The sequence below is a fragment of the Leiobunum rupestre genome, chromosome 6 (genome assembly GCF_980474605.1).
Source record: "Leiobunum rupestre chromosome 6, qqLeiRupe1.1.hap1, whole genome shotgun sequence".
NCBI lineage: Eukaryota > Metazoa > Arthropoda > Arachnida > Opiliones > Sclerosomatidae > Leiobunum > Leiobunum rupestre.
In genome coordinates this window covers 4,228,380-4,254,413 of record NC_143389.1, presented here as the reverse complement: position 1 = coordinate 4,254,413, position 26,034 = coordinate 4,228,380, and the positions used below count along the sequence as shown (strand labels likewise).

Here is a 26,034-nt window from a genome sequence, read left to right as displayed (position 1 = left end):
TGAATAATTGTAAATACTTACCTTTTAACGATAGAGGCGACGTCAGAAATTCTGGATTTTTTTGTGTAAAACAGTGTTCGCGATAATTTAAATTTTTTAATAACGCGGACACTTGTAACCATGACAACGAATTTTAAATAAACAAATTCAGTATCTGTTCTTATCAGCTTAATATCTGATACGGGTCCCATCGGGGCCCAAGATATTAAACTTATTTTTGGACGGCGGCGGAGTGGTCGGAGCTTGCTCCACCTCCGCCACGGGTCGGCCTGGTATTGCAGTAAATCCGGGATCGGCCCACTTCTCTCTTGAAATCAAAAATCAAACGCTCTTATAATGGCGCACTGCGCAACACAGTATTTCCGGGAAATGTTATTTGGCTGTCTTTATATATATTTCTTTATTATAATATATTGCCCCTCTGACGTCATAAGTGGTAAAATCCTTATTGTCGAATAGTTAATAATGAAGAATCGGAAAGATTCCAGTTTTTGAATTTTCTTTTACCTAGTTATACACTCTTTTTCGCGGTATTTTCACGGAGGATAGGAAGGGAGGCGAAGTAGGAGGGATGAATGGCGGCAAGATTGCGGCAGCTACGCTACGTCTAGCCGCCATTTTTCCGAAATTTTCCCGCCGCTAAGCTTCTTACAAGGATGCTGCCGCGTTCATCCCTCCTACTTCGCCTCCCTTCCTATCCTCCTTGGTATTTTCCTGGGCGCGTCCATGCTTGGTTTTCCCCCTTTCAGTCCTCTCCTCCATTATGGATACCCAAGGAGTGGATGCTAGACTCCCCGTTTAGGGCAGAGGCAATGGCCGACGAGCGGGAGGCAAGTAAGAGGGGTAAAATAAAGGCGCGAAAAGAGGTTGTTCTGTGTTATTCCTGTGGTTTTATTCGTAACCCAAGGTTCGTAAATCGTGCATGTTCTAAGTGGTTGGCTGAAGGAACCGGTTTTCATAACGTAAATTCGCGGGTTTCGGTATGGTGGGTAGAGACAGCGCGCCCCTCATTTTTAGGTCATTGGGTTCCAGCCAAGATGTTCCGCGTAAAGAGAAAACACGAAATAAGCCCCTCTCCATTTTTTCTCTCTTCCCGTCTTCCGTGGACAGTGAGTCGCCGCCGGGGGCCCGCCGCCCGCGGCAGCTACATTACCAAGATATAAAGTGGCAAGGCTTATTTTTGGTAAGTACAAAATCATTTATTATATATTGCTCTATAATTAACTATATTTGGAATTAAACATTTTTGTTCTATTTATCTCAAAGTCATGATTATTCCTAACATTAATAGTATTAAACTTAATATGATATATCTTTTGTTAAAGTAGATTAGGAATTTATAATTTTAATATTTATAGAGGAGTTCGGATTTAAAATGTTATATTTTTTTAATAATGATCTCAAAGATCTGACTTTTGAAATGTTTGTTACTTTTTCTAAGTATCAATAAAACATGACATTAAATTTATATTGTGCCAAGGTTCATTTTTATATTTTACATAAACTACATCACCTAAAACAATTAATAGATAAAAGTTAGCTATATTATTTTGTTTAAAAAATATATCTCTGTCTCCGTTTTATTATTTAATTTCGTGGTTTGTTTTGATATTTTGTATTTTTGGGTTACTCCCCTAATCCATGCGGCTGTCCCATGATAAAACCTTCTATAAAACATTTTCCAAAAGTCCTTTTTTAGATTCAACTATTTAAATTACATTTAAGATTAAAATTTAGAACAAAAAATATATTTCACAATTAGAATTTGTTAATAAAATTTTAACTTTGGACTTCATTCCAAAACCAGAAAAGGCCATTTCAGAGTGGATTTTACCGCGGAAATGTTTTTGTTTAGAGATAAACGTTAGTTAGTTAGTTAGTTAGTTAGTTAGTTAGTTAGTTAATTAGTTAGTTAGTTAGTTAGTTAGTTAATTAGTTAGTTAGTTAGTTAGTTAGTTAGTTAGTTAGTTAGTTAGTTAGTTAGTAAGTAAGTAAGTAAGTAAGTAAGTAAGTAAGTAAGTAAGTTAGTACTATTTTAAGTACAAGCCTTAAGTAGAATAAAATGAAAACCAATTTTCTCGCCATTTTATTTTGTTCAATTTTGATACTAACATGTATTTTATTCACGGAAAGATGCTGCCAGTTGTTAAAAAAAGGCCAAGAGTTGACCGAAATAATATTATCGTCTGGGCGAACTTTTAATTGCATAAAAAAGCAGCGTCAAAATGATAGGATGAAGGTATTTTCCTGTTAAAAGACGCAAATCCCATCCCGCGAAAATAAATGAGTAGCCAACGGCACGCGGTGTTCCCAGGTGGTCTCCCTCCCAAGTACTGACCGCGCTCGACGCTGCTTAACTTCGGTGATCAGACGAGAACCGGTGTATTCAGCGTGATATGGCCGTTGCCGCTAGAGTGTAATTGATAGCGGTGGACAAGCCGCGACTAGCCAGGTCCTGGTAGGTTGGTGATCGCCGAGGGCCACCGGCTGCATGCGGCTCCAATAGAACGTTCTATACACTCTTTTTAGAAACGTTTACTGGGCGCCGATATTATCGTACAGACAACCAACGAGCAAGCCCTTTACCGCAGAAATTTCATCCCCCCCCCCCCCCCAAACCAGTTTTTTCATCACCCTCCCCGTAGACTGTAAGGTGATGGCGGTCGATTGGGAAGGCGCGTTTACGAATCTATAAAATTGGTGTGGTGTGCTTTCCCCCTTTGGAGTTCGGAGGAGGTGAAGGTTTGGCCGGTTTTTCGTCTTAGAGAAATATATTTATCTGGCAAACCCGTAAGAAATTGAGAGCAGTCAATTTTTATTAGTAGCGTAGTTGCTAGCCTAGGCTTCACATATTTCCGGCTTTGCTTTCCGCGCCTTTTTTCTTATTTTAAATGATTTTTGTAATAAATGTATGATGGCAAATAAGCAAAATTCTAGAAAATACTAGTCCCAAATCCACGTGTTTAAGATGAAACTTAGATCATGAAAATATCCTTAACCCCAAACATACTTCAACACCTAGGGTGCCTCCTACAACTCCTAAAAGGTACGTCTCTAAAATATTCATATAAAGACAGGACATAAGCCGAATTCTCTTAAACCAAAGAATAACAAAAGTTGTTAGTCCTGCTGAACCAGCTCTATAGTCTGTATGAAAAGTGACCGGTTATGGTCCACTTTTATAGAACGCTCTATTCGCTTATAATAAATTTTTCCTAAATGGTCATTTAAACGCGTTTGACGTTTCACGTAGAATCTAGTACACTTAATACGTTATTTATGGTCCTATAAACCACCATTTAGATTTTTTTTCCATACGGCCCGGTAAAGTGGCCCACTCTACTGTCTCTAGCCGATGACCCCAAAAGTGCCAGTCCGGGCCTGGCGGTGTACCTCTATTTCACGGATTCAAGATATCGTCTTCTCCTTTGTTCGCGCGATGGCTACAAACGTTGTCATCTCCCACCAGGACCAACATTCGGTGACGTAATTATGAAATATTTGAAATGCTCGAATTCTCTCTTTTTACTTTGTTAAACAGTGACGGCTCCTAGCGGGTTATCGCTTCTCGGCCTTTTGGCTAAGATCAAAGTGTAGTATCTGTTTCCAATAGTTCTATACCGAGATCTTAGTCGGGGGGCGAGAAGTGTTTATACGCCTTTAAGGCGAGTTATACGTACCTGCTCGTCTATCTGCCAAGCTGAGTCGGCATTCTACACCGACCCAGATCCTGTTCCAGTTGAAGTTCCTGTTCCTGCTCCTGCGTTCCAGTCGCTGTTTGGCTCATCCCAGCGGTTCCTGAGTATCCGGTTTCCGCTTCGGCGGTCACCACCATCGTCGCCATGCCTGCCGTGTCGTCGCTGCCGTGCAAACCACAGTCCGGGCCTTCGTCCTCCAAGAAGGCCACGGCAAGAATCAAGTTCGACGGGGTCAATGTAGAAGATTTGGCTGTAGCTCTTTTCGACTGCATTGGCCCCAAGAGCATCACAGTATTTCAGATGCTGGCTAAATCTGAATGTCAGATCACTTTCAAGGACGCCATCTGTTATCAGAAGGCCGTTGATGCCGGTATAATTGTCGGCGACAAACATCTAAGTATCATTGGAGTTGCAGACCCGGTGACTCAGATCACTATGAAGGATGCGCCTTGCTGGTGGGATCTACCGTTCCTGCGAGCCGCTTTGAGGAACTACTGCGAAGTGGTGTCGGAAACATGGGAAACCTTCCAGAAAGGCCCGCTTAAAGATGTCCGAAACGGAAATCGCCGCCTTGAAGTCAAGGTCAAGAGCCCAATCCCGAACCTGATGACCATCAGCGGACATCGCATTCAGCTCGTTTATCAAGGTGTCCAAAGAATGTGCTTCTACTGTCGTAAAGACAGTCATCAGGTTCGGGATTGTCCTAAGAAGAAAAGAAAGGCGCCACCAGCTCCAGAAAATTCGGTCATCCAGGGCCATATTCCGGCCCCCGAAGACGCTGTCAATCTGGGGAACGAAACCACACCACCACCACAGAAAAGGGCAGCTATCACAGACGCTGCCGTCCACGAAGAACAGATGGAAGAATCTGTACCGGAAGCAGGATGTTTCGAGGGGGGTGAAGATGGTTGGAGTCTCTCTTCGCCAGGATCTTCCCTTAAACCATCTGATTTGCCGCAAATGTCCAACGGCTACGCAAACGCAGTAAAGACTCCGCCACAGCACACACCTGTTCTAGAGCTCTTTCCCATTTCGAAAAACCCAGCATATGAAGAACCGATCTACGAACGAGATTGGAATTGGTCGACAATGACCGAACAGGAAATAGAGAACTTTTGCCGTCGTGCACGAAGCTTGGTCACAGAGTCACCAGAAATACTTAGATGGCGTGAAGAATCACTGACTGAAGCGCGCCTCACCTTGCAAAGTCGCAGGAAACGACCACAGTCTTCCCCATCAGAATCGCACATCAAAAAAGGGAAAAAATAGGCCCTGAATATGATATGTAAATATGTTTTTAATGACTCTTTAAGTTTTATCTTTAGTTTTAATACGCTTTTAACTTTACATTATTTAAAGTTTTGATTTTGTAAATATTAAATGTCTATAGTTTAAAAAAAAATGGTATGCTTAAATGTAATACTTACCGTATACTTACCTCGGATCCTGTTTACCCTGTAAAAATGAAAAGAAAATTGTTAAAACTAAAAAATATGCTTAGAATGTGTAATCAAAAGAAAAACCACTTACCTTGACCAAAACAAATCAGTGAAAAAGTAACTCTTTTGTATTTTAAATTGTTTTAGTCCCGTTTATACTTGAATAATTGTAAATACTTACCTTTTAACGATAGAGGCGACGTCAGAAATTCTGGATTTTTTTGTGTAAAACAGTGTTCGCGATAATTTAAATTTTTTAATAACGCGGACACTTGTAACCATGACAACGAATTTTAAATAAACAAATTCAGTATCTGTTCTTATCAGCTTAATATCTGATACGGGTCCCATCGGGGCCCAAGATATTAAACTTATTTTTGGACGGCGGCGGAGTGGTCGGAGCTTGCTCCACCTCCGCCACGGGTCGGCCTGGTATTGCAGTAAATCCGGGATCGGCCCACTTCTCTCTTGAAATCAAAAATCAAACGCTCTTATAATGGCGCACTGCGCAACACAGTATTTCCGGGAAATGTTATTTGGCTGTCTTTATATATATTTCTTTATTATAATATATTGCCCCTCTGACGTCATAAGTGGTAAAATCCTTATTGTCGAATAGTTAATAATGAAGAATCGGAAAGATTCCAGTTTTTGAATTTTCTTTTACCTAGTTATACACTCTTTTTCGCGGTATTTTCACGGAGGATAGGAAGGGAGGCGAAGTAGGAGGGATGAATGGCGGCAAGATTGCGGCAGCTACGCTACGTCTAGCCGCCATTTTTCCGAAATTTTCCCGCCGCTAAGCTTCTTACAAGGATGCTGCCGCGTTCATCCCTCCTACTTCGCCTCCCTTCCTATCCTCCTTGGTATTTTCCTGGGCGCGTCCATGCTTGGTTTTCCCCCTTTCAGTCCTCTCCTCCATTATGGATACCCAAGGAGTGGATGCTAGACTCCCCGTTTAGGGCAGAGGCAATGGCCGACGAGCGGGAGGCAAGTAAGAGGGGTAAAATAAAGGCGCGAAAAGAGGTTGTTCTGTGTTATTCCTGTGGTTTTATTCGTAACCCAAGGTTCGTAAATCGTGCATGTTCTAAGTGGTTGGCTGAAGGAACCGGTTTTCATAACGTAAATTCGCGGGTTTCGGTATGGTGGGTAGAGACAGCGCGCCCCTCATTTTTAGGTCATTGGGTTCCAGCCAAGATGTTCCGCGTAAAGAGAAAACACGAAATAAGCCCCTCTCCATTTTTTCTCTCTTCCCGTCTTCCGTGGACAGTGAGTCGCCGCCGGGGGCCCGCCGCCCGCGGCAGCTACATTACCAAGATATAAAGTGGCAAGGCTTATTTTTGGTAAGTACAAAATCATTTATTATATATTGCTCTATAATTAACTATATTTGGAATTAAACATTTTTGTTCTATTTATCTCAAAGTCATGATTATTCCTAACATTAATAGTATTAAACTTAATATGATATATCTTTTGTTAAAGTAGATTAGGAATTTATAATTTTAATATTTATAGAGGAGTTCGGATTTAAAATGTTATATTTTTTTAATAATGATCTCAAAGATCTGACTTTTGAAATGTTTGTTACTTTTTCTAAGTATCAATAAAACATGACATTAAATTTATATTGTGCCAAGGTTCATTTTTATATTTTACATAAACTACATCACCTAAAACAATTAATAGATAAAAGTTAGCTATATTATTTTGTTTAAAAAATATATCTCTGTCTCCGTTTTATTATTTAATTTCGTGGTTTGTTTTGATATTTTGTATTTTTGGGTTACTCCCCTAATCCATGCGGCTGTCCCATGATAAAACCTTCTATAAAACATTTTCCAAAAGTCCTTTTTTAGATTCAACTATTTAAATTACATTTAAGATTAAAATTTAGAACAAAAAATATATTTCACAATTAGAATTTGTTAATAAAATTTTAACTTTGGACTTCATTCCAAAACCAGAAAAGGCCATTTCAGAGTGGATTTTACCGCGGAAATGTTTTTGTTTAGAGATAAACGTTAGTTAGTTAGTTAGTTAGTTAGTTAGTTAGTTAGTTAATTAGTTAGTTAGTTAGTTAGTTAGTTAATTAGTTAGTTAGTTAGTTAGTTAGTTAGTTAGTTAGTTAGTTAGTTAGTAAGTAAGTAAGTAAGTAAGTAAGTAAGTAAGTAAGTAAGTAAGTTAGTACTATTTTAAGTACAAGCCTTAAGTAGAATAAAATGAAAACCAATTTTCTCGCCATTTTATTTTGTTCAATTTTGATACTAACATGTATTTTATTCACGGAAAGATGCTGCCAGTTGTTAAAAAAAGGCCAAGAGTTGACCGAAATAATATTATCGTCTGGGCGAACTTTTAATTGCATAAAAAAGCAGCGTCAAAATGATAGGATGAAGGTATTTTCCTGTTAAAAGACGCAAATCCCATCCCGCGAAAATAAATGAGTAGCCAACGGCACGCGGTGTTCCCAGGTGGTCTCCCTCCCAAGTACTGACCGCGCTCGACGCTGCTTAACTTCGGTGATCAGACGAGAACCGGTGTATTCAGCGTGATATGGCCGTTGCCGCTAGAGTGTAATTGATAGCGGTGGACAAGCCGCGACTAGCCAGGTCCTGGTAGGTTGGTGATCGCCGAGGGCCACCGGCTGCATGCGGCTCCAATAGAACGTTCTATACACTCTTTTTAGAAACGTTTACTGGGCGCCGATATTATCGTACAGACAACCAACGAGCAAGCCCTTTACCGCAGAAATTTCATCCCCCCCCCCCCCCCCAAACCAGTTTTTTCATCACCCTCCCCGTAGACTGTAAGGTGATGGCGGTCGATTGGGAAGGCGCGTTTACGAATCTATAAAATTGGTGTGGTGTGCTTTCCCCCTTTGGAGTTCGGAGGAGGTGAAGGTTTGGCCGGTTTTTCGTCTTAGAGAAATATATTTATCTGGCAAACCCGTAAGAAATTGAGAGCAGTCAATTTTTATTAGTAGCGTAGTTGCTAGCCTAGGCTTCACATATTTCCGGCTTTGCTTTCCGCGCCTTTTTTCTTATTTTAAATGATTTTTGTAATAAATGTATGATGGCAAATAAGAAAAATTCTAGAAAATACTAGTCCCAAATCCACGTGTTTAAGATGAAACTTAGATCATGAAAATATCCTTAACCCCAAACATACTTCAACACCTAGGGTGCCTCCTACAACTCCTAAAAGGTACGTCTCTAAAATATTCATATAAAGACAGGACATAAGCCGAATTCTCTTAAACCAAAGAATAACAAAAGTTGTTAGTCCTGCTGAACCAGCTCTATAGTCTGTATGAAAAGTGACCGGTTATGGTCCACTTTTATAGAACGCTCTATTCGCTTATAATAAATTTTTCCTAAATGGTCATTTAAACGCGTTTGACGTTTCACGTAGAATCTAGTACACTTAATACGTTATTTATGGTCCTATAAACCACCATTTAGATTTTTTTTCCATACGGCCCGGTAAAGTGGCCCACTCTACTGTCTCTAGCCGATGACCCCAAAAGTGCCAGTCCGGGCCTGGCGGTGTACCTCTATTTCACGGATTCAAGATATCGTCTTCTCCTTTGTTCGCGCGATGGCTACAAACGTTGTCATCTCCCACCAGGACCAACATTCGGTGACGTAATTATGAAATATTTGAAATGCTCGAATTCTCTCTTTTTACTTTGTTAAACAGTGACGGCTCCTAGCGGGTTATCGCTTCTCGGCCTTTTGGCTAAGATCAAAGTGTAGTATCTGTTCTTATCAGCTTAATATCTGATACGGGTCCCATCGGGGCCCAAGATATTAAACTTATTTTTGGACGGCGGCGGAGTGGTCGGAGCTTGCTCCACCTCCGCCACGGGTCGGCCTGGTATTGCAGTAAATCCGGGATCGGCCCACTTCTCTCTTGAAATCAAAAATCAAACGCTCTTATAATGGCGCACTGCGCAACACAGTATTTCCGGGAAATGTTATTTGGCTGTCTTTATATATATTTCTTTATTATAATATATTGCCCCTCTGACGTCATAAGTGGTAAAATCCTTATTGTCGAATAGTTAATAATGAAGAATCGGAAAGATTCCAGTTTTTGAATTTTCTTTTACCTAGTTATACACTCTTTTTCGCGGTATTTTCACGGAGGATAGGAAGGGAGGCGAAGTAGGAGGGATGAATGGCGGCAAGATTGCGGCAGCTACGCTACGTCTAGCCGCCATTTTTCCGAAATTTTCCCGCCGCTAAGCTTCTTACAAGGATGCTGCCGCGTTCATCCCTCCTACTTCGCCTCCCTTCCTATCCTCCTTGGTATTTTCCTGGGCGCGTCCATGCTTGGTTTTCCCCCTTTCAGTCCTCTCCTCCATTATGGATACCCAAGGAGTGGATGCTAGACTCCCCGTTTAGGGCAGAGGCAATGGCCGACGAGCGGGAGGCAAGTAAGAGGGGTAAAATAAAGGCGCGAAAAGAGGTTGTTCTGTGTTATTCCTGTGGTTTTATTCGTAACCCAAGGTTCGTAAATCGTGCATGTTCTAAGTGGTTGGCTGAAGGAACCGGTTTTCATAACGTAAATTCGCGGGTTTCGGTATGGTGGGTAGAGACAGCGCGCCCCTCATTTTTAGGTCATTGGGTTCCAGCCAAGATGTTCCGCGTAAAGAGAAAACACGAAATAAGCCCCTCTCCATTTTTTCTCTCTTCCCGTCTTCCGTGGACAGTGAGTCGCCGCCGGGGGCCCGCCGCCCGCGGCAGCTACATTACCAAGATATAAAGTGGCAAGGCTTATTTTTGGTAAGTACAAAATCATTTATTATATATTGCTCTATAATTAACTATATTTGGAATTAAACATTTTTGTTCTATTTATCTCAAAGTCATGATTATTCCTAACATTAATAGTATTAAACTTAATATGATATATCTTTTGTTAAAGTAGATTAGGAATTTATAATTTTAATATTTATAGAGGAGTTCGGATTTAAAATGTTATATTTTTTTAATAATGATCTCAAAGATCTGACTTTTGAAATGTTTGTTACTTTTTCTAAGTATCAATAAAACATGACATTAAATTTATATTGTGCCAAGGTTCATTTTTATATTTTACATAAACTACATCACCTAAAACAATTAATAGATAAAAGTTAGCTATATTATTTTGTTTAAAAAATATATCTCTGTCTCCGTTTTATTATTTAATTTCGTGGTTTGTTTTGATATTTTGTATTTTTGGGTTACTCCCCTAATCCATGCGGCTGTCCCATGATAAAACCTTCTATAAAACATTTTCCAAAAGTCCTTTTTTAGATTCAACTATTTAAATTACATTTAAGATTAAAATTTAGAACAAAAAATATATTTCACAATTAGAATTTGTTAATAAAATTTTAACTTTGGACTTCATTCCAAAACCAGAAAAGGCCATTTCAGAGTGGATTTTACCGCGGAAATGTTTTTGTTTAGAGATAAACGTTAGTTAGTTAGTTAGTTAGTTAGTTAGTTAGTTAATTAGTTAGTTAGTTAGTTAGTTAGTTAATTAGTTAGTTAGTTAGTTAGTTAGTTAGTTAGTTAGTTAGTTAGTTAGTTAGTAAGTAAGTAAGTAAGTAAGTAAGTAAGTAAGTAAGTAAGTTAGTACTATTTTAAGTACAAGCCTTAAGTAGAATAAAATGAAAACCAATTTTCTCGCCATTTTATTTTGTTCAATTTTGATACTAACATGTATTTTATTCACGGAAAGATGCTGCCAGTTGTTAAAAAAAGGCCAAGAGTTGACCGAAATAATATTATCGTCTGGGCGAACTTTTAATTGCATAAAAAAGCAGCGTCAAAATGATAGGATGAAGGTATTTTCCTGTTAAAAGACGCAAATCCCATCCCGCGAAAATAAATGAGTAGCCAACGGCACGCGGTGTTCCCAGGTGGTCTCCCTCCCAAGTACTGACCGCTCGACGCTGCTTAACTTCGGTGATCAGACGAGAACCGGTGTATTCAGCGTGATATGGCCGTTGCCGCTAGAGTGTAATTGATAGCGGTGGACAAGCCGCGACTAGCCAGGTCCTGGTAGGTTGGTGATCGCCGAGGGCCACCGGCTGCATGCGGCTCCAATAGAACGTTCTATACACTCTTTTTAGAAACGTTTACTGGGCGCCGATATTATCGTACAGACAACCAACGAGCAAGCCCTTTACCGCAGAAATTTCATCCCCCCCCCCCCCCCAAACCAGTTTTTTCATCACCCTCCCCGTAGACTGTAAGGTGATGGCGGTCGATTGGGAAGGCGCGTTTACGAATCTATAAAATTGGTGTGGTGTGCTTTCCCCCTTTGGAGTTCGGAGGAGGTGAAGGTTTGGCCGGTTTTTCGTCTTAGAGAAATATATTTATCTGGCAAACCCGTAAGAAATTGAGAGCAGTCAATTTTTATTAGTAGCGTAGTTGCTAGCCTAGGCTTCACATATTTCCGGCTTTGCTTTCCGCGCCTTTTTTCTTATTTTAAATGATTTTTGTAATAAATGTATGATGGCAAATAAGAAAAATTCTAGAAAATACTAGTCCCAAATCCACGTGTTTAAGATGAAACTTAGATCATGAAAATATCCTTAACCCCAAACATACTTCAACACCTAGGGTGCCTCCTACAACTCCTAAAAGGTACGTCTCTAAAATATTCATATAAAGACAGGACATAAGCCGAATTCTCTTAAACCAAAGAATAACAAAAGTTGTTAGTCCTGCTGAACCAGCTCTATAGTCTGTATGAAAAGTGACCGGTTATGGTCCACTTTTATAGAACGCTCTATTCGCTTATAATAAATTTTTCCTAAATGGTCATTTAAACGCGTTTGACGTTTCACGTAGAATCTAGTACACTTAATACGTTATTTATGGTCCTATAAACCACCATTTAGATTTTTTTTCCATACGGCCCGGTAAAGTGGCCCACTCTACTGTCTCTAGCCGATGACCCCAAAAGTGCCAGTCCGGGCCTGGCGGTGTACCTCTATTTCACGGATTCAAGATATCGTCTTCTCCTTTGTTCGCGCGATGGCTACAAACGTTGTCATCTCCCACCAGGACCAACATTCGGTGACGTAATTATGAAATATTTGAAATGCTCGAATTCTCTCTTTTTACTTTGTTAAACAGTGACGGCTCCTAGCGGGTTATCGCTTCTCGGCCTTTTGGCTAAGATCAAAGTGTAGTATCTGTTTGCTCCTTTCTTCAAAGCCAAAGGCCGGGAATCGTATGTACCTGTAAAAGGGTAGTATACTCACCTGTCCTGCTGATCCAGTACCACAGTTCCAGTCCTGCTGATCCAGTGCCATAGTTCCAGTCCAGTTGTTCCAGCCGTCCGCAGTCTTGGATCCACTACTCCGGGGATCGCCGCCTGGCGGTTCCAGTCATCACGCCGCAATCCTGACGTCAAAGCCAGCCACCATGCTTCCTGAGACGTCGACGGCTGTTAATCAGCTAGCTCCTGTTCCAACTTCAGCTCCAGCTTCTGCACTCAAGGCTACCACAGCCCGTATAAAGTTCGACGGTGTCGGCGTTGAAGATTTGGCGCAAGCCCTTTTCGACCACGTCGGCCTGAAGAAAATTACCGTCTTTCAAATGGTATCGAAGTCCGAAGCTCTGATCACTTTTCGAGATACTGCAAGCTATCAGAGAGCCGTCGATAGTGGCATCATCGTCGACAACAAGCAGCTAGATATCACTGGGGTGGCAGATCCGGTCTCTTACATAACAGTAAGGGATGCACCGAGCTGGTGGGATTTAGCTGTCTTCAAAAACGCCTTGAAGTCCTGTTGTGACGTCATATCAGAAGTCTGGGAGACCTACCAGACAGGGGCTCTGAAAGATCTCTACACGGGAACTCGTCGCCTGCAAGTAAAAGTCAAGGGGCCAATCCCGAACCTGATGACCATAAATGGACATCAAATTCAAATCACCTATAGGGGAGTCCAGAGAATGTGTTTTTATTGTCACAAAGACACGCATCAGGTTCGGGATTGCCCGAAAAAGAAGAAAAAGGCTCGCCAACCTCCAGAGTCCAACGGAGAAATTACGCCACCAGCCAAGCACCCGGAATCCAATGAGACCACCGTAGAAGACAACCTAAAAGGAAAAAATTTAAGTAAAAAAACAGTACTTACCCAGGCAGACGAATCCAAGACCTCCAACGAAAGTTTTTACTTGACGACACCTTCTCCAAAGACCGTTGATCCTCCCGCCAAAATCTGTTCCTTCGCCGACGCACTGAAATCACCACCACAGCAAGATGACCTAGAACCCGAACCTGAATACGAATCTGACACCAACGAACATGACAGCCCAACAACCAGACCAAGATTCGATCCATTAGATTGGAACTATAACGAAGTGCCAGGCCTTAACCTACTAAGGAAAAACGAACTTCAAGCCCTCCTCGAAAAAATCAATGCCAGAGCCCCCACACGTTCAATCAGCCTAACCCGGACAGCAGAAGACCTCGTCGTAAGAATAACCGAACTCCTGAAAAACTATCCCAAAAGAAGACGTAGTAGAACTCCAGAAAAAGAAATTAAAAAAGGAAAAATATGATTTAAATTCAATTTTTAAAAGTTTTAACATAGTTCTTAGCTCGACTTTTATACAATGATCCCTTTTAAACGATTGTTCGCGCTAATTTAATTAATTAAACCGTGAACAAATATATAACGAATGTAAAAATGTAAAAATGTAAAATCAAACGAAGCTTTTAATAAACAATTAAAAGTATCTGTTCTTATCAGCTTAATATCTGATACGGGTCCCATCGGGGCCCAAGATATTAAACTTATTTTTGGACGGCGGCGGAGTGGTCGGAGCTTGCTCCACCTCCGCCACGGGTCGGCCTGGTATTGCAGTAAATCCGGGATCGGCCCACTTCTCTCTTGAAATCAAAAATCAAACGCTCTTATAATGGCGCACTGCGCAACACAGTATTTCCGGGAAATGTTATTTGGCTGTCTTTATATATATTTCTTTATTATAATATATTGCCCCTCTGACGTCATAAGTGGTAAAATCCTTATTGTCGAATAGTTAATAATGAAGAATCGGAAAGATTCCAGTTTTTGAATTTTCTTTTACCTAGTTATACACTCTTTTTCGCGGTATTTTCACGGAGGATAGGAAGGGAGGCGAAGTAGGAGGGATGAATGGCGGCAAGATTGCGGCAGCTACGCTACGTCTAGCCGCCATTTTTCCGAAATTTTCCCGCCGCTAAGCTTCTTACAAGGATGCTGCCGCGTTCATCCCTCCTACTTCGCCTCCCTTCCTATCCTCCTTGGTATTTTCCTGGGCGCGTCCATGCTTGGTTTTCCCCCTTTCAGTCCTCTCCTCCATTATGGATACCCAAGGAGTGGATGCTAGACTCCCCGTTTAGGGCAGAGGCAATGGCCGACGAGCGGGAGGCAAGTAAGAGGGGTAAAATAAAGGCGCGAAAAGAGGTTGTTCTGTGTTATTCCTGTGGTTTTATTCGTAACCCAAGGTTCGTAAATCGTGCATGTTCTAAGTGGTTGGCTGAAGGAACCGGTTTTCATAACGTAAATTCGCGGGTTTCGGTATGGTGGGTAGAGACAGCGCGCCCCTCATTTTTAGGTCATTGGGTTCCAGCCAAGATGTTCCGCGTAAAGAGAAAACACGAAATAAGCCCCTCTCCATTTTTTCTCTCTTCCCGTCTTCCGTGGACAGTGAGTCGCCGCCGGGGGCCCGCCGCCCGCGGCAGCTACATTACCAAGATATAAAGTGGCAAGGCTTATTTTTGGTAAGTACAAAATCATTTATTATATATTGCTCTATAATTAACTATATTTGGAATTAAACATTTTTGTTCTATTTATCTCAAAGTCATGATTATTCCTAACATTAATAGTATTAAACTTAATATGATATATCTTTTGTTAAAGTAGATTAGGAATTTATAATTTTAATATTTATAGAGGAGTTCGGATTTAAAATGTTATATTTTTTTAATAATGATCTCAAAGATCTGACTTTTGAAATGTTTGTTACTTTTTCTAAGTATCAATAAAACATGACATTAAATTTATATTGTGCCAAGGTTCATTTTTATATTTTACATAAACTACATCACCTAAAACAATTAATAGATAAAAGTTAGCTATATTATTTTGTTTAAAAAATATATCTCTGTCTCCGTTTTATTATTTAATTTCGTGGTTTGTTTTGATATTTTGTATTTTTGGGTTACTCCCCTAATCCATGCGGCTGTCCCATGATAAAACCTTCTATAAAACATTTTCCAAAAGTCCTTTTTTAGATTCAACTATTTAAATTACATTTAAGATTAAAATTTAGAACAAAAAATATATTTCACAATTAGAATTTGTTAATAAAATTTTAACTTTGGACTTCATTCCAAAACCAGAAAAGGCCATTTCAGAGTGGATTTTACCGCGGAAATGTTTTTGTTTAGAGATAAACGTTAGTTAGTTAGTTAGTTAGTTAGTTAGTTAGTTAATTAGTTAGTTAGTTAGTTAGTTAGTTAATTAGTTAGTTAGTTAGTTAGTTAGTTAGTTAGTTAGTTAGTTAGTTAGTTAGTAAGTAAGTAAGTAAGTAAGTAAGTAAGTAAGTAAGTAAGTTAGTACTATTTTAAGTACAAGCCTTAAGTAGAATAAAATGAAAACCAATTTTCTCGCCATTTTATTTTGTTCAATTTTGATACTAACATGTATTTTATTCACGGAAAGATGCTGCCAGTTGTTAAAAAAAGGCCAAGAGTTGACCGAAATAATATTATCGTCTGGGCGAACTTTTAATTGCATAAAAAAGCAGCGTCAAAATGATAGGATGAAGGTATTTTCCTGTTAAAAGACGCAAATCCCATCCCGCGAAAATAAATGAGTAGCCAACGGCACGCGGTGTTCCCAGGTGGTCTCCCTCCCAAGTACTGACCGCGCTCGACGCTGCTTAACTTCGGTGATCAGACGAGAACCGGTGTATTCAGCGTGATATGGCCGTTGCCGCTAGAGTGTAATTGATAGCGGTGGACAAGCCGCGACTAGCCAGGTCCTGGTAGGTTGGTGATCGCCGAGGGCCACCGGCTGCATGCGGCTCCAATAGAACGTTCTATACACTCTTTTTAGAAACGTTTACTGGGCGCCGATATTATCGTACAGACAACCAACGAGCAAGCCCTTTACCGCAGAAATTTCATCCCCCCCCCCCCCCAAACCAGTTTTTTCATCACCCTCCCCGTAGACTGTAAGGTGATGGCGGTCGATTGGGAAGGCGCGTTTACGAATCTATAAAATTGGTGTGGTGTGCTTTCCCCCTTTGGAGTTCGGAGGAGGTGAAGGTTTGGCCGGTTTTTCGTCTTAGAGAAATATATTTATCTGGCAAACCCGTAAGAAATTGAGAGCAGTCAATTTTTATTAGTAGCGTAGTTGCTAGCCTAGGCTTCACATATTTCCGGCTTTGCTTTCCGCGCCTTTTTTCTTATTTTAAATGATTTTTGTAATAAATGTATGATGGCAAATAAGAAAAATTCTAGAAAATACTAGTCCCAAATCCACGTGTTTAAGATGAAACTTAGATCATGAAAATATCCTTAACCCCAAACATACTTCAACACCTAGGGTGCCTCCTACAACTCCTAAAAGGTACGTCTCTAAAATATTCATATAAAGACAGGACATAAGCCGAATTCTCTTAAACCAAAGAATAACAAAAGTTGTTAGTCCTGCTGAACCAGCTCTATAGTCTGTATGAAAAGTGACCGGTTATGGTCCACTTTTATAGAACGCTCTATTCGCTTATAATAAATTTTTCCTAAATGGTCATTTAAACGCGTTTGACGTTTCACGTAGAATCTAGTACACTTAATACGTTATTTATGGTCCTATAAACCACCATTTAGATTTTTTTTCCATACGGCCCGGTAAAGTGGCCCACTCTACTGTCTCTAGCCGATGACCCCAAAAGTGCCAGTCCGGGCCTGGCGGTGTACCTCTATTTCACGGATTCAAGATATCGTCTTCTCCTTTGTTCGCGCGATGGCTACAAACGTTGTCATCTCCCACCAGGACCAACATTCGGTGACGTAATTATGAAATATTTGAAATGCTCGAATTCTCTCTTTTTACTTTGTTAAACAGTGACGGCTCCTAGCGGGTTATCGCTTCTCGGCCTTTTGGCTAAGATCAAAGTGTAGTATCTGTTCTTATCAGCTTAATATCTGATACGGGTCCCATCGGGGCCCAAGATATTAAACTTATTTTTGGACGGCGGCGGAGTGGTCGGAGCTTGCTCCACCTCCGCCACGGGTCGGCCTGGTATTGCAGTAAATCCGGGATCGGCCCACTTCTCTCTTGAAATCAAAAATCAAACGCTCTTATAATGGCGCACTGCGCAACACAGTATTTCCGGGAAATGTTATTTGGCTGTCTTTATATATATTTCTTTATTATAATATATTGCCCCTCTGACGTCATAAGTGGTAAAATCCTTATTGTCGAATAGTTAATAATGAAGAATCGGAAAGATTCCAGTTTTTGAATTTTCTTTTACCTAGTTATACACTCTTTTTCGCGGTATTTTCACGGAGGATAGGAAGGGAGGCGAAGTAGGAGGGATGAATGGCGGCAAGATTGCGGCAGCTACGCTACGTCTAGCCGCCATTTTTCCGAAATTTTCCCGCCGCTAAGCTTCTTACAAGGATGCTGCCGCGTTCATCCCTCCTACTTCGCCTCCCTTCCTATCCTCCTTGGTATTTTCCTGGGCGCGTCCATGCTTGGTTTTCCCCCTTTCAGTCCTCTCCTCCATTATGGATACCCAAGGAGTGGATGCTAGACTCCCCGTTTAGGGCAGAGGCAATGGCCGACGAGCGGGAGGCAAGTAAGAGGGGTAAAATAAAGGCGCGAAAAGAGGTTGTTCTGTGTTATTCCTGTGGTTTTATTCGTAACCCAAGGTTCGTAAATCGTGCATGTTCTAAGTGGTTGGCTGAAGGAACCGGTTTTCATAACGTAAATTCGCGGGTTTCGGTATGGTGGGTAGAGACAGCGCGCCCCTCATTTTTAGGTCATTGGGTTCCAGCCAAGATGTTCCGCGTAAAGAGAAAACACGAAATAAGCCCCTCTCCATTTTTTCTCTCTTCCCGTCTTCCGTGGACAGTGAGTCGCCGCCGGGGGCCCGCCGCCCGCGGCAGCTACATTACCAAGATATAAAGTGGCAAGGCTTATTTTTGGTAAGTACAAAATCATTTATTATATATTGCTCTATAATTAACTATATTTGGAATTAAACATTTTTGTTCTATTTATCTCAAAGTCATGATTATTCCTAACATTAATAGTATTAAACTTAATATGATATATCTTTTGTTAAAGTAGATTAGGAATTTATAATTTTAATATTTATAGAGGAGTTCGGATTTAAAATGTTATATTTTTTTAATAATGATCTCAAAGATCTGACTTTTGAAATGTTTGTTACTTTTTCTAAGTATCAATAAAACATGACATTAAATTTATATTGTGCCAAGGTTCATTTTTATATTTTACATAAACTACATCACCTAAAACAATTAATAGATAAAAGTTAGCTATATTATTTTGTTTAAAAAATATATCTCTGTCTCCGTTTTATTATTTAATTTCGTGGTTTGTTTTGATATTTTGTATTTTTGGGTTACTCCCCTAATCCATGCGGCTGTCCCATGATAAAACCTTCTATAAAACATTTTCCAAAAGTCCTTTTTTAGATTCAACTATTTAAATTACATTTAAGATTAAAATTTAGAACAAAAAATATATTTCACAATTAGAATTTGTTAATAAAATTTTAACTTTGGACTTCATTCCAAAACCAGAAAAGGCCATTTCAGAGTGGATTTTACCGCGGAAATGTTTTTGTTTAGAGATAAACGTTAGTTAGTTAGTTAGTTAGTTAGTTAGTTAGTTAATTAGTTAGTTAGTTAGTTAGTTAGTTAATTAGTTAGTTAGTTAGTTAGTTAGTTAGTTAGTTAGTTAGTTAGTTAGTAAGTAAGTAAGTAAGTAAGTAAGTAAGTAAGTAAGTTAGTACTATTTTAAGTACAAGCCTTAAGTAGAATAAAATGAAAACCAATTTTCTCGCCATTTTATTTTGTTCAATTTTGATACTAACATGTATTTTATTCACGGAAAGATGCTGCCAGTTGTTAAAAAAAGGCCAAGAGTTGACCGAAATAATATTATCGTCTGGGCGAACTTTTAATTGCATAAAAAAGCAGCGTCAAAATGATAGGATGAAGGTATTTTCCTGTTAAAAGACGCAAATCCCATCCCGCGAAAATAAATGAGTAGCCAACGGCACGCGGTGTTCCCAGGTGGTCTCCCTCCCAAGTACTGACCGCGCTCGACGCTGCTTAACTTCGGTGATCAGACGAGAACCGGTGTATTCAGCGTGATATGGCCGTTGCCGCTAGAGTGTAATTGATAGCGGTGGACAAGCCGCGACTAGCCAGGTCCTGGTAGGTTGGTGATCGCCGAGGGCCACCGGCTGCATGCGGCTCCAATAGAACGTTCTATACACTCTTTTTAGAAACGTTTACTGGGCGCCGATATTATCGTACAGACAACCAACGAGCAAGCCCTTTACCGCAGAAATTTCATCCCCCCCCCCCCCCAAACCAGTTTTTTCATCACCCTCCCCGTAGACTGTAAGGTGATGGCGGTCGATTGGGAAGGCGCGTTTACGAATCTATAAAATTGGTGTGGTGTGCTTTCCCCCTTTGGAGTTCGGAGGAGGTGAAGGTTTGGCCGGTTTTTCGTCTTAGAGAAATATATTTATCTGGCAAACCCGTAAGAAATTGAGAGCAGTCAATTTTTATTAGTAGCGTAGTTGCTAGCCTAGGCTTCACATATTTCCGGCTTTGCTTTCCGCGCCTTTTTTCTTATTTTAAATGATTTTTGTAATAAATGTATGATGGCAAATAAGCAAAATTCTAGAAAATACTAGTCCCAAATCCACGTGTTTAAGATGAAACTTAGATCATGAAAATATCCTTAACCCCAAACATACTTCAACACCTAGGGTGCCTCCTACAACTCCTAAAAGGTACGTCTCTAAAATATTCATATAAAGACAGGACATAAGCCGAATTCTCTTAAACCAAAGAATAACAAAAGTTGTTAGTCCTGCTGAACCAGCTCTATAGTCTGTATGAAAAGTGACCGGTTATGGTCCACTTTTATAGAACGCTCTATTCGCTTATAATAAATTTTTCCTAAATGGTCATTTAAACGCGTTTGACGTTTCACGTAGAATCTAGTACACTTAATACGTTATTTATGGTCCTATAAACCACCATTTAGATTTTTTTTCCATACGGCCCGGTAAAGTGGCCCACTCTACTGTCTCTAGCCGATGACCCCAAAAGTGCCAGTCCGGGCCTGGCGGTGTACCTCTATTTCACGGATTCAAGATATCGTCTTCTCCTTTGTTCGCGCGATGGCTACAAACGTTGTCATCTCCCACCAGGACCAACATTCGGTGACGTAATTATGAAATATTTGAAATGCTCGAATTCTCTCTTTTTACTTTGTTAAACAGTGACGGCTCCTAGCGGGTTATCGCTTCTCGGCCTTTTGGCTAAGATCAAAGTGTAGTATCTGTTCTTATCAGCTTAATATCTGATACGGGTCCCATCGGGGCCCAAGATATTAAACTTATTTTTGGACGGCGGCGGAGTGGTCGGAGCTTGCTCCACCTCCGCCACGGGTCGGCCTGGTATTGCAGTAAATCCGGGATCGGCCCACTTCTCTCTTGAAATCAAAAATCAAACGCTCTTATAATGGCGCACTGCGCAACACAGTATTTCCGGGAAATGTTATTTGGCTGTCTTTATATATATTTCTTTATTATAATATATTGCCCCTCTGACGTCATAAGTGGTAAAATCCTTATTGTCGAATAGTTAATAATGAAGAATCGGAAAGATTCCAGTTTTTGAATTTTCTTTTACCTAGTTATACACTCTTTTTCGCGGTATTTTCACGGAGGATAGGAAGGGAGGCGAAGTAGGAGGGATGAATGGCGGCAAGATTGCGGCAGCTACGCTACGTCTAGCCGCCATTTTTCCGAAATTTTCCCGCCGCTAAGCTTCTTACAAGGATGCTGCCGCGTTCATCCCTCCTACTTCGCCTCCCTTCCTATCCTCCTTGGTATTTTCCTGGGCGCGTCCATGCTTGGTTTTCCCCCTTTCAGTCCTCTCCTCCATTATGGATACCCAAGGAGTGGATGCTAGACTCCCCGTTTAGGGCAGAGGCAATGGCCGACGAGCGGGAGGCAAGTAAGAGGGGTAAAATAAAGGCGCGAAAAGAGGTTGTTCTGTGTTATTCCTGTGGTTTTATTCGTAACCCAAGGTTCGTAAATCGTGCATGTTCTAAGTGGTTGGCTGAAGGAACCGGTTTTCATAACGTAAATTCGCGGGTTTCGGTATGGTGGGTAGAGACAGCGCGCCCCTCATTTTTAGGTCATTGGGTTCCAGCCAAGATGTTCCGCGTAAAGAGAAAACACGAAATAAGCCCCTCTCCATTTTTTCTCTCTTCCCGTCTTCCGTGGACAGTGAGTCGCCGCCGGGGGCCCGCCGCCCGCGGCAGCTACATTACCAAGATATAAAGTGGCAAGGCTTATTTTTGGTAAGTACAAAATCATTTATTATATATTGCTCTATAATTAACTATATTTGGAATTAAACATTTTTGTTCTATTTATCTCAAAGTCATGATTATTCCTAACATTAATAGTATTAAACTTAATATGATATATCTTTTGTTAAAGTAGATTAGGAATTTATAATTTTAATATTTATAGAGGAGTTCGGATTTAAAATGTTATATTTTTTTAATAATGATCTCAAAGATCTGACTTTTGAAATGTTTGTTACTTTTTCTAAGTATCAATAAAACATGACATTAAATTTATATTGTGCCAAGGTTCATTTTTATATTTTACATAAACTACATCACCTAAAACAATTAATAGATAAAAGTTAGCTATATTATTTTGTTTAAAAAATATATCTCTGTCTCCGTTTTATTATTTAATTTCGTGGTTTGTTTTGATATTTTGTATTTTTGGGTTACTCCCCTAATCCATGCGGCTGTCCCATGATAAAACCTTCTATAAAACATTTTCCAAAAGTCCTTTTTTAGATTCAACTATTTAAATTACATTTAAGATTAAAATTTAGAACAAAAAATATATTTCACAATTAGAATTTGTTAATAAAATTTTAACTTTGGACTTCATTCCAAAACCAGAAAAGGCCATTTCAGAGTGGATTTTACCGCGGAAATGTTTTTGTTTAGAGATAAACGTTAGTTAGTTAGTTAGTTAGTTAGTTAGTTAGTTAATTAGTTAGTTAGTTAGTTAGTAGTTAGTTAATTAGTTAGTTAGTTAGTTAGTTAGTTAGTTAGTTAGTTAGTTAGTTAGTAAGTAAGTAAGTAAGTAAGTAAGTAAGTAAGTAAGTTAGTACTATTTTAAGTACAAGCCTTAAGTAGAATAAAATGAAAACCAATTTTCTCGCCATTTTATTTTGTTCAATTTTGATACTAACATGTATTTTATTCACGGAAAGATGCTGCCAGTTGTTAAAAAAAGGCCAAGAGTTGACCGAAATAATATTATCGTCTGGGCGAACTTTTAATTGCATAAAAAAGCAGCGTCAAAATGATAGGATGAAGGTATTTTCCTGTTAAAAGACGCAAATCCCATCCCGCGAAAATAAATGAGTAGCCAACGGCACGCGGTGTTCCCAGGTGGTCTCCCTCCCAAGTACTGACCGCGCTCGACGCTGCTTAACTTCGGTGATCAGACGAGAACCGGTGTATTCAGCGTGATATGGCCGTTGCCGCTAGAGTGTAATTGATAGCGGTGGACAAGCCGCGACTAGCCAGGTCCTGGTAGGTTGGTGATCGCCGAGGGCCACCGGCTGCATGCGGCTCCAATAGAACGTTCTATACACTCTTTTTAGAAACGTTTACTGGGCGCCGATATTATCGTACAGACAACCAACGAGCAAGCCCTTTACCGCAGAAATTTCATCCCCCCCCCCCCCCAAACCAGTTTTTTCATCACCCTCCCCGTAGACTGTAAGGTGATGGCGGTCGATTGGGAAGGCGCGTTTACGAATCTATAAAATTGGTGTGGTGTGCTTTCCCCCTTTGGAGTTCGGAGGAGGTGAAGGTTTGGCCGGTTTTTCGTCTTAGAGAAATATATTTATCTGGCAAACCCGTAAGAAATTGAGAGCAGTCAATTTTTATTAGTAGCGTAGTTGCTAGCCTAGGCTTCACATATTTCCGGCTTTGCTTTCCGCGCCTTTTTTCTTATTTTAAATGATTTTTGTAATAAATGTATGATGGCAAATAAGCAAAATTCTAGAAAATACTAGTCCCAAATCCACGTGTTTAAGATGAAACTTAGATCATGAAAATATCCTTAACCCCAAACATACTTCAACACCTAGGGTGCCTCCTACAACTCCTAAAAGGTACGTCTCTAAAATATTCATATAAAGACAGGACATAAGCCGAATTCTCTTAAACCAAAGAATAACAAAAGTTGTTAGTCCTGCTGAACCAGCTCTATAGTCTGTATGAAAAGTGACCGGTTATGGTCCACTTTTATAGAACGCTCTATTCGCTTATAATAAATTTTTCCTAAATGGTCATTTAAACGCGTTTGACGTTTCACGTAGAATCTAGTACACTTAATACGTTATTTATGGTCCTATAAACCACCATTTAGATTTTTTTTCCATACGGCCCGGTAAAGTGGCCCACTCTACTGTCTCTAGCCGATGACCCCAAAAGTGCCAGTCCGGGCCTGGCGGTGTACCTCTATTTCACGGATTCAAGATATCGTCTTCTCCTTTGTTCGCGCGATGGCTACAAACGTTGTCATCTCCCACCAGGACCAACATTCGGTGACGTAATTATGAAATATTTGAAATGCTCGAATTCTCTCTTTTTACTTTGTTAAACAGTGACGGCTCCTAGCGGGTTATCGCTTCTCGGCCTTTTGGCTAAGATCAAAGTGTAGTATCTGGGCCACAGAAGACCTCATTGACAGAATCAACAAAATCCTAAACAGCTTCCCCAAAAGACGCCGAAGTACCACTCCGAAAAAAAAGAAATCCAAGAAAGGAAAAACAGGGTTTTAAAATTTAAATTTTAGCGCTGTTATATTTTTTTGAACTCACTAGATTTATGATTTTAGTTTTCATTTTTTAAAGACCTTGTAGGTCGATCAATGTGTTAACGCGACTTAACCGTTAAAAGACTTAACCCCTGTTTTTAACTCTATGCACTAATAGTTTTTTTTGCTATAATGATCTGCCGTAACTTAAAATAATTTAAAAGGCAGTTAAAAAACATTGACAAGGGTACTGTATTTCATTATGAAAAATAATAAACAAATTCAGTATCTGTTCTTATCAGCTTAATATCTGATACGGGTCCCATCGGGGCCCAAGATATTAAACTTATTTTTGGACGGCGGCGGAGTGGTCGGAGCTTGCTCCACCTCCGCCACGGGTCGGCCTGGTATTGCAGTAAATCCGGGATCGGCCCACTTCTCTCTTGAAATCAAAAATCAAACGCTCTTATAATGGCGCACTGCGCAACACAGTATTTCCGGGAAATGTTATTTGGCTGTCTTTATATATATTTCTTTATTATAATATATTGCCCCTCTGACGTCATAAGTGGTAAAATCCTTATTGTCGAATAGTTAATAATGAAGAATCGGAAAGATTCCAGTTTTTGAATTTTCTTTTACCTAGTTATACACTCTTTTTCGCGGTATTTTCACGGAGGATAGGAAGGGAGGCGAAGTAGGAGGGATGAATGGCGGCAAGATTGCGGCAGCTACGCTACGTCTAGCCGCCATTTTTCCGAAATTTTCCCGCCGCTAAGCTTCTTACAAGGATGCTGCCGCGTTCATCCCTCCTACTTCGCCTCCCTTCCTATCCTCCTTGGTATTTTCCTGGGCGCGTCCATGCTTGGTTTTCCCCCTTTCAGTCCTCTCCTCCATTATGGATACCCAAGGAGTGGATGCTAGACTCCCCGTTTAGGGCAGAGGCAATGGCCGACGAGCGGGAGGCAAGTAAGAGGGGTAAAATAAAGGCGCGAAAAGAGGTTGTTCTGTGTTATTCCTGTGGTTTTATTCGTAACCCAAGGTTCGTAAATCGTGCATGTTCTAAGTGGTTGGCTGAAGGAACCGGTTTTCATAACGTAAATTCGCGGGTTTCGGTATGGTGGGTAGAGACAGCGCGCCCCTCATTTTTAGGTCATTGGGTTCCAGCCAAGATGTTCCGCGTAAAGAGAAAACACGAAATAAGCCCCTCTCCATTTTTTCTCTCTTCCCGTCTTCCGTGGACAGTGAGTCGCCGCCGGGGGCCCGCCGCCCGCGGCAGCTACATTACCAAGATATAAAGTGGCAAGGCTTATTTTTGGTAAGTACAAAATCATTTATTATATATTGCTCTATAATTAACTATATTTGGAATTAAACATTTTTGTTCTATTTATCTCAAAGTCATGATTATTCCTAACATTAATAGTATTAAACTTAATATGATATATCTTTTGTTAAAGTAGATTAGGAATTTATAATTTTAATATTTATAGAGGAGTTCGGATTTAAAATGTTATATTTTTTTAATAATGATCTCAAAGATCTGACTTTTGAAATGTTTGTTACTTTTTCTAAGTATCAATAAAACATGACATTAAATTTATATTGTGCCAAGGTTCATTTTTATATTTTACATAAACTACATCACCTAAAACAATTAATAGATAAAAGTTAGCTATATTATTTTGTTTAAAAAATATATCTCTGTCTCCGTTTTATTATTTAATTTCGTGGTTTGTT

The 26,034-nt window shown here is 40.0% G+C and overlaps 9 non-coding genes and 7 pseudogenes across 9 annotated transcripts; 10 read left to right on the top strand and 6 right to left on the bottom strand.

Annotated features, from left to right (window-relative positions):
• The first annotated feature begins 130 nt into the window (after positions 1 to 130).
• LOC149938609 (U2 spliceosomal RNA) lies at positions 131 to 306 on the top strand (annotated as a pseudogene).
• A 1,983-nt stretch (positions 307 to 2,289) lies between these two features.
• On the bottom strand, positions 2,290 to 2,408 carry LOC149938608 (5S ribosomal RNA). The gene has a single exon (XR_016482088.1). It is a non-coding gene; the product is annotated as a 5S ribosomal RNA (ribosomal RNA).
• Positions 2,409 to 3,560: 1,152 nt separating this feature from the next.
• LOC149938607 (U2 spliceosomal RNA) lies at positions 3,561 to 3,697 on the top strand (annotated as a pseudogene).
• Positions 3,698 to 5,427: 1,730 nt separating this feature from the next.
• Positions 5,428 to 5,603, top strand: LOC149938606 (U2 spliceosomal RNA; annotated as a pseudogene).
• Positions 5,604 to 7,586: 1,983 nt separating this feature from the next.
• On the bottom strand, positions 7,587 to 7,705 carry LOC149938605 (5S ribosomal RNA). Its single transcript, XR_016482087.1, has one exon. It is a non-coding gene; the product is annotated as a 5S ribosomal RNA (ribosomal RNA).
• Positions 7,706 to 8,858: 1,153 nt separating this feature from the next.
• LOC149938604 (U2 spliceosomal RNA) lies at positions 8,859 to 9,050 on the top strand. Its single transcript, XR_016481510.1, has one exon. It is a non-coding gene; the product is annotated as a U2 spliceosomal RNA (small nuclear RNA).
• Positions 9,051 to 11,029: 1,979 nt separating this feature from the next.
• On the bottom strand, positions 11,030 to 11,146 carry LOC149938603 (5S ribosomal RNA; annotated as a pseudogene).
• Positions 11,147 to 12,298: 1,152 nt separating this feature from the next.
• LOC149938602 (U2 spliceosomal RNA) lies at positions 12,299 to 12,408 on the top strand (annotated as a pseudogene).
• Positions 12,409 to 13,863: 1,455 nt separating this feature from the next.
• Positions 13,864 to 14,043, top strand: LOC149938601 (U2 spliceosomal RNA; annotated as a pseudogene).
• A 1,979-nt stretch (positions 14,044 to 16,022) lies between these two features.
• LOC149938600 (5S ribosomal RNA) lies at positions 16,023 to 16,141 on the bottom strand. The gene has a single exon (XR_016482086.1). It is a non-coding gene; the product is annotated as a 5S ribosomal RNA (ribosomal RNA).
• Positions 16,142 to 17,292: 1,151 nt separating this feature from the next.
• LOC149938599 (U2 spliceosomal RNA) lies at positions 17,293 to 17,484 on the top strand. Its single transcript, XR_016481509.1, has one exon. It is a non-coding gene; the product is annotated as a U2 spliceosomal RNA (small nuclear RNA).
• A 1,971-nt stretch (positions 17,485 to 19,455) lies between these two features.
• Positions 19,456 to 19,574, bottom strand: LOC149938598 (5S ribosomal RNA). The gene has a single exon (XR_016482084.1). It is a non-coding gene; the product is annotated as a 5S ribosomal RNA (ribosomal RNA).
• Positions 19,575 to 20,725: 1,151 nt separating this feature from the next.
• On the top strand, positions 20,726 to 20,917 carry LOC149938597 (U2 spliceosomal RNA). Its single transcript, XR_016481508.1, has one exon. It is a non-coding gene; the product is annotated as a U2 spliceosomal RNA (small nuclear RNA).
• A 1,974-nt stretch (positions 20,918 to 22,891) lies between these two features.
• On the bottom strand, positions 22,892 to 23,010 carry LOC149938596 (5S ribosomal RNA). Its single transcript, XR_016482083.1, has one exon. It is a non-coding gene; the product is annotated as a 5S ribosomal RNA (ribosomal RNA).
• Positions 23,011 to 24,161: 1,151 nt separating this feature from the next.
• On the top strand, positions 24,162 to 24,407 carry LOC149938595 (U2 spliceosomal RNA; annotated as a pseudogene).
• A 141-nt stretch (positions 24,408 to 24,548) lies between these two features.
• On the top strand, positions 24,549 to 24,735 carry LOC149938594 (U2 spliceosomal RNA). Its single transcript, XR_016481623.1, has one exon. It is a non-coding gene; the product is annotated as a U2 spliceosomal RNA (small nuclear RNA).
• Positions 24,736 to 26,034: the final 1,299 nt, after the last annotated feature.